Below are 6,901 nucleotides of genomic sequence, written 5' to 3'. Positions count from 1 at the left end.
ATGGTGTATCACAAGTAATAGGGACTTCTTAATGCAAGTTTATATCTTTTAGACTGTAAATAAATCAATTTTTTTAAATCTATTTTTAAAATTGAAAACAGGATTCGTCTCTCATACAGTTTAGCCCTGCCACAGGTTCCCCTCCCTCTACTCTTCCCTACTTCCCTTCCCCTTAATTCTACTCTGTTTTCCTTCAGAAAAGAGCAGGCCTCCAAGAGGGCTTTTGCTTTGTCTTCTTGTATCTTGTTTTGTCATATGTGGAAATTGCTTTCTTAGTGGACAAAATTAAAGTAGACAAAAGGAAAAGATAAATAATTTTCACCGAATTCTGGGAAATTTTTTTTTCTTAATATGATACAGAGGAGTTGTATACAGGGACCTATGTTCATTTTAATAACATTTCCTAGTAACTCTGCAATTGCAAATTAGAACAAATGTATAAGAACACTTAAAATAAGGCTGCTATGAACCAAGTGGAACTTGTGTCCTTATACATGTTGTAGCATCTTCTAGCTATATGCCCATGAGTGGTATTGCTGGGTCCTCAGATAGTACTAGGTCCAATTTTCTGAGGAACCGCCAGACTGATTTCCAGAGTGGATGTAAAAGCTTGCAATCCCACCAGCAATGGAGGAGTGTTCCTCTTTCTTCACATCCTCGCCAGCATCTGCTGTCACCTGAATTTTTGATCTTAGCCATTCTGAATGGTGTGAGGTGGAGTCTCAAGGTTGTTTTAATTTTCATTTCCCTGTTGACTAAGGATGTTGAATATTTTTTTAGGTACTTCTCAGCCATTCCAGATTCCTCAGTTGAGAGTTCTTTGTTTAACTATGTACCCAATTTTTTAAATAGGTAGATTTGTTTCTCTGGAGTCTAACTTGAGTTCTTTGTATATATTTGTAGCCGCCTGTGGTCACAGGAACTGGGTTCCTGAGTGAGAGGCCGGAGCTGTATGGAAGGAAAAGGCTAGAGAAATAATGGAGGCCAAGACATGTTTCTGTTCAAGGCCCCCAAGTTTACTAATAGTCTGTGCTTATAAAGGGGGGAGGCCCATCCCCCACCAATCTATTCTCGGTGCATCAGTATTTTAGAGTAAAGCATCAGAAATATCAGAAAAAAAGAAATAAAACACAAGATGGTCTCTCTACAAAATGAGATCTGTCACTTTCAGTGAGCATGTTTTTCAGTGACAAGAGAATGAAATGTCTGTGCTTTCTTTATATTAATGTCAAGATGTCATCATTTTTGACGTCAGTGATCTAAACTGACCTCTTACTGTATATTATGAGATGGTAACACTGCTTTTCCAAGCCCACACTGATTATTCCTGTCCTGAATACTCTTTGATATTTCTTACTCAATGAAACAGAAAATAAGTGATAGAGTAATAACACTTTGTACTTCCTGAATAAATACTTATGACTTAAGTAAACAGCAGTGCTTGACAGAGTGTCTGAATTTATAGTTGGCAGTGCTTTTGGATCATTAGTTTGCTTATTCTCAAGGTTATAAACATCATAGTTCTGTTCCAACCACAACACATTAGATTGGCTAAATGATTAGTAAAGAAATAAATGAAGTTACCAATATGAAGAATAAAATTTGAGAAAATACTAAGGCCATGATTTACAATTTCAATAACTATTAACTTTTAAATTCATGTATATTTCAAAAGGTACAGAATACTATACAATATTCCCCCATTGACAATATGCTATAGATTTGTCTGGTAGTATGTACCATAACAATAGGTATATTTTCAAAGCATGAATAATATACCAAAAATTAAGAAGATTTATCATGAGAAACTTCACTGAATTTTTACTCTGGTTCATATGGATTCATATACATACAAGATCAGAAAGAAAGTCAGGTATTGTTCATCTGATGCTATGTTTAGCAGCTTATTTTTAGTGTACACACATATGTATATATATTCTTTATTTCTTAATAATAATGTATATCGTTTTCTGTAATTTTTGGTTAAAAATAAAATACACATAAATTCATTAAGGAGAAGGTGAATAATAGGTACTCAAGGAAGCACAAGATTTTGGAGCTTTTCACTGTATATGGGAGAAGCAATATAGTCTCATACTATCTATACTTTATTTCATCAATGATAGCCAAGGTTGGTTCAGTGGAACTGAGACTTGAACTCACCTTCAGATTTCAACACGTTTTGTTCTGTAATTAAACAATAGCTTTATAAATCTACATGAATCACTTTTATAACCATTCTCCTAAATTGTGCATTATCACAAAATTCAATCAATTTTATCCAAATATAATTTCCCTGAGACATCATGGAAGACTGTACATGACCATTTTACCTTTACCTGAGGTGAGCCTGAAGTATCAGAGCAGTGAGGTGATGGCTTCCCCAGAGGGCTGAGGTAAATAAATCTACCTTTGTTCTTGTAAATAATAGTATTTGCATGGTCTTATCTAGAAAATTCAAAGCAATGCCCAGATATATCTCTTCAGAACACTAAATATCAACTTAAAAATACCCACAATAGAAATTAACAAAAATCAAATAGCTGGAAAAAATAGAAAAGAAAACATGGTTCTTAATTCATTTACTAGCAAGTTACAACTATTACTTCTTGTTTACACTTGATTTTTATTGATTAATACTGACTTGGTATGATAATAGGAAAGAGAAAACACTTTTCTGAAGGAAGCCACAAAACAATTAAAATGCAAGAAGGTGTTTATAGATTATCATTTTCACTGTCTCACAAAATGACATTCAATAAGAAAAACACATTGTCAGTATTTTGATAGCAGCATTTACCTTTGCATGTTTTGGTCTGAGAAAGAAATTAGAGAAACAACACCCTTCACAATAGTCACAAATAATATAAAATACCTTGGTGTGACTCTAACTAAGGAAGTGAAATACCTGTATGATAAGAATTTCAAGTCTCTGAAGAAAGAAATCAAAAAAGATCTCAGAAGATGAAAAAATCTCCCATGCTCATGAATTGGCAGGATTATTATAGTAAAAATGGCTATCTTGCCAAAAGCAATCTACAGATTCAATACAATCCCCACCAAAATTCCAACTCAATTCTTCACTGAGTTAGAAATGGCAATTTGCAAATTCATCTGGAATAACAAAATTCTAGGATAGCAAAAACTATTCTGAGCAATAAAAGAACCTCTGCTGGAATCACCATCCTCAACCTCAAGATGTACTGCAGAGCAATTATGAAAAAAACTGCATGTTACTAGTATATCGGCAGATAGGTAGATCAATGGAACAGAATTGAAGACCCAGAAATGAACCCACACATCTGTTGCCACTTGATCTTTGACAAAGGAACTAAAACCATCCAGTGGAAAGAAGACAGCATCTTCAACAAAACGTGTTGTATCAACTGGCAGTTAGCATGTGGAAGAATGCGAATTGATCCATTCTTATCTCATTACACAAATCTCACGTCTATGTGGATTAAAGAACTCCACATAAAAACAGAGACACTGAAACTTATAGAGGACAAACTGGTGAGGAACCTTGAAGATATGGGCACAGGGGAAATATTCCTGAACTGAACACCAATGGCTAGTGCTGTAAGATCAGGAATAGACAACTGGAACCTCATAAAATTGCAAAGCTTCTGTAGGGCAAAGGACACTGTCAATAAGACCAAAAGGAAACCAACATATTGGGGAAAGATCTTTACCAATACTAAATCTGATAGGGGGCTAATATTCAATATATATAAAGAACTCAAGATGTTGGACTCTAGAAAACCAAACAACTATGTTTAAAATGAGGTACTGAGCTAAACAAAGAATTTTCAACTGAGGAATACCAAATGGCTAAGAAGCACCTAAAAAAATGTTCAGCATCCTTAATCATCAGGGAGATGCAAATCAAAACAACCCTGAGATTCCACCTCATACCAGTCAGAATTGCGATGATCAAAAACTCAGGTGACAGCAGATGCTGGCGAGGATGTGGAGAAAGAGGAACACTCCTCCATTGCTGGTGGGATTGTAAGCTGGTATAACCACTCTTGAAATCAGTTTGGTGGTTCCTCAGAAAAGTGAATATAGTTCTACTGGAACTTCAGGTTTTAAACCTGATATCAATATCGTTCTACTTCACTGAAATCCATTTAACAAATAAAGCAATACATTTGAAGTTCCCTTTTCTGACTATGATACTTATTTTTATTTTCCACTCTATCTGTGTAAAAAATGATAGAACCTTTTATTATGTGCTTTTCTCATGAAAAGCAATGAAGAATTTTATGTGTCAGGCATATGAAGTGATTAAAATGCAATGATGTCTTATCTGATTTTTTCCCAAAATACATAAAAGACTTTATAAGTCTTCAGTAACAGCCTGACTATTTTGCTAATTCGACCATCTTAAGTGGTTTATATTTGAACAAGAAAATAATACATTTTAGTTAATAGATAATCTTCCTGTATTTTTGTCTAAAGGAATAGCAATTTCTAGTTTTCATGAGAAGCAGAAGGGCTGGCACATAAACAGAGAGGAACAACACTGGCTTAAGTATTAATGAGGTGTGCTGTTTTTTTTTAAACTTTTCATTGGTTCTTTGTGAATTTATATCATGCACCACTATCAAACTCTTCTCCCCTTTATCCTCTATCTACCCTCTATCCTTGCAATGCCCTCTAATAGAGGGGAAAAAATCTCATTGTTTAAGCTGTAGTGTGTTATGGTATATCTCACAGAATACCATTTGTTCATACTTCTTTGCTTACAAGTGCTCATTGCAATGAGTCCTTAACCTAGTAGGAGGCCTCTAGCTTCTGCTACATATCAATACTGAAACCTTAATGGGACTCCTCTCAGATATCCTGTTGTGCCCTGTGTCATAGGTATCCTGTAGTTTTGTATCTGTAGGACCAGCCCACTCAACCAATCTAGCAGTTCATCAATGGAATAGATGTTGGGCTGAGCCAGCTCAAAGCCTTGCATTTGGTCCTGAGAGATATCTGGGTTGGTCAGCCTGCCTGATTTACTATACCCACACCATGAGGGTGAGCTCTCCCACCACTACCCAGATGGCTCATCCAATGAGGCAGTAAGCAAAGATCACAGCTGCCTCCTTCCTCTAAGCCCTCAAGGCCAGCTCATTCACACCTGTCCCATCAGGGCCAGCCCTACTATATTGCACAGATGAGGTACAAAGCCTGAGTGTTGCATCCAGTAATGATCAGGGCCAGTTCTTCAACTCTTAGGACCCCAGGGACATGTCTCCCACCTGATACAGATGACAAGAGACTAGGGAGGAGAGGAAGGCATCTCTCCTTCACCCTCACAATCACATAGTGGACAAGAGGCAGGACTAGCTCCCACACAAACATATCCAGTGCCAGCTAACCTGCAGCACCCTTATGTAGGGCCAGCTCTAGTATGTTGTCGAGATGAAATACAGGGCCAGCTCTCCTGAGTGATGAAACTGGTAAGGGTTAATGCATGATTTCCTACTCTCCTGACTGCCAGGGCCAGATCTCTCTTCTGGCACAGTAGCAAGTGAAGATGAGCCTATCCATCCCTCATCCATGGCACCTACACTGAGATGACTGTGGCAGGACCAGCCCTTCCTTGTTCATACCTTTTGAGCGACTCATCTGCAATTCCTGCAACCAGAGCCAGCTATACTCTGATGCCTGGGCAGTGTGCTTGCAGAATTTCCTAGTACTAGGGACAGAGTCAGCTCACCTGCTCTTATGACCCCAGGGCCAGCCCTACCATGATGGTCAGGCAAGAGGAGGGGCCAGTTCTGACTAGCCCTCAGACATCATGTTCCCAAGCAGAAGCCCTGGCTAGGGACATCTGTCTGGCCTTTGATAATAACAGATCCCTGCTGCTGCGAGACCACAGGCACAGACATGATCTCAAGGGGACAAGCAATTCTCCATCACGGTTACACGTGCCCTCATCAGCTACTCACATCAAGCTAATCCTCACTACCCATGAATTCCCAGTTCTGTCTGTCTTCATTGTGCCCATGTTCTTCTGTTTCTCCCTCTTTTCCATTTCTCTACCACATACTTGCTCCTCTAAATGGTGCCCAGGATTTCTTGAGTATCAGGGATCATCTTAGGAGTTGTTTCAGGAATGCTATGCCCAACCCATGCACTATGGAATGGGGCAGGGTTCATCTCAGTCATGACCCTCCAGTAGGCCTGTGCAGTGCCTGAAAGTCATCTCAAGCTAGATCCCTGTCCAGGTCCATGGGACCAGACCGCTGTTCATCTTCAATAAGATGACCCCGTATCGGGTTGTCTGGTTTGGGCTCACCCCTGACAAGATTATGTGGTCTTTGAGTAAAGTTCTAGTCTCTGATTTGCTACAGACAGAGTTTGCCTAGTTTCCTGCTAGATCCCCACCCTGGAATCCCATCTTGCCAGCCCTGTACACAACTAGTGGTCATTCAAGGTAGCTCCCAGTCTGGCCCTCTGGCTCCAGTCTGGTAAACTTATGGTCATCTTATCCTTGCTTTCTTCAGGGAGTGTTAAGCTTCTAGCAGTGTTCAGGTCAGAACATAGCCTCTCTCCTCTCTGCCACCTATTGACACACAGGTGACACAGTGGCCATGCATGCAATACTCTAAGGGCAGGCAATTAGGTATACTTAATCCACCATGTTAATACCACACTCATAGCAAACCTGTCAGTTTAGTGGTGTTTTTTTTTTTATATAAAAGCTACTGTAAAATTGATAAATACCAGGGTGTGATTCATTCATAGGTGGTCCTATAGTTCTGAAGTATAATATATTCTTAACTATAATCTCCTAAGAGGATCTTTCTTGTTCCTGAGTAGTGACATTACAACACAAGTGTTAAGCCTGGGTTTACCCTTCATTCCTGTTTCACAGTGCATGAGTAGTCTATGATCATACTGA

General features: G+C 38.7%; 1 pseudogene; it reads right to left on the bottom strand.

The window, feature by feature from the left end:
• Positions 1-6,505: 6,505 nt before the first annotated feature.
• On the bottom strand, positions 6,506-6,615 carry LOC115031222 (annotated as a pseudogene).
• Between the last annotated feature and the right edge of the window lie 286 nt (positions 6,616-6,901).

The sequence above is a fragment of the Mus caroli genome, chromosome 5, assembly GCF_900094665.2.
Source record: "Mus caroli chromosome 5, CAROLI_EIJ_v1.1, whole genome shotgun sequence".
Lineage (NCBI taxonomy): Eukaryota > Metazoa > Chordata > Mammalia > Rodentia > Muridae > Mus > Mus caroli.
Note: the sequence above shows the minus strand (reverse complement) of the source record. Positions and strands in the feature narration are given on the sequence as shown.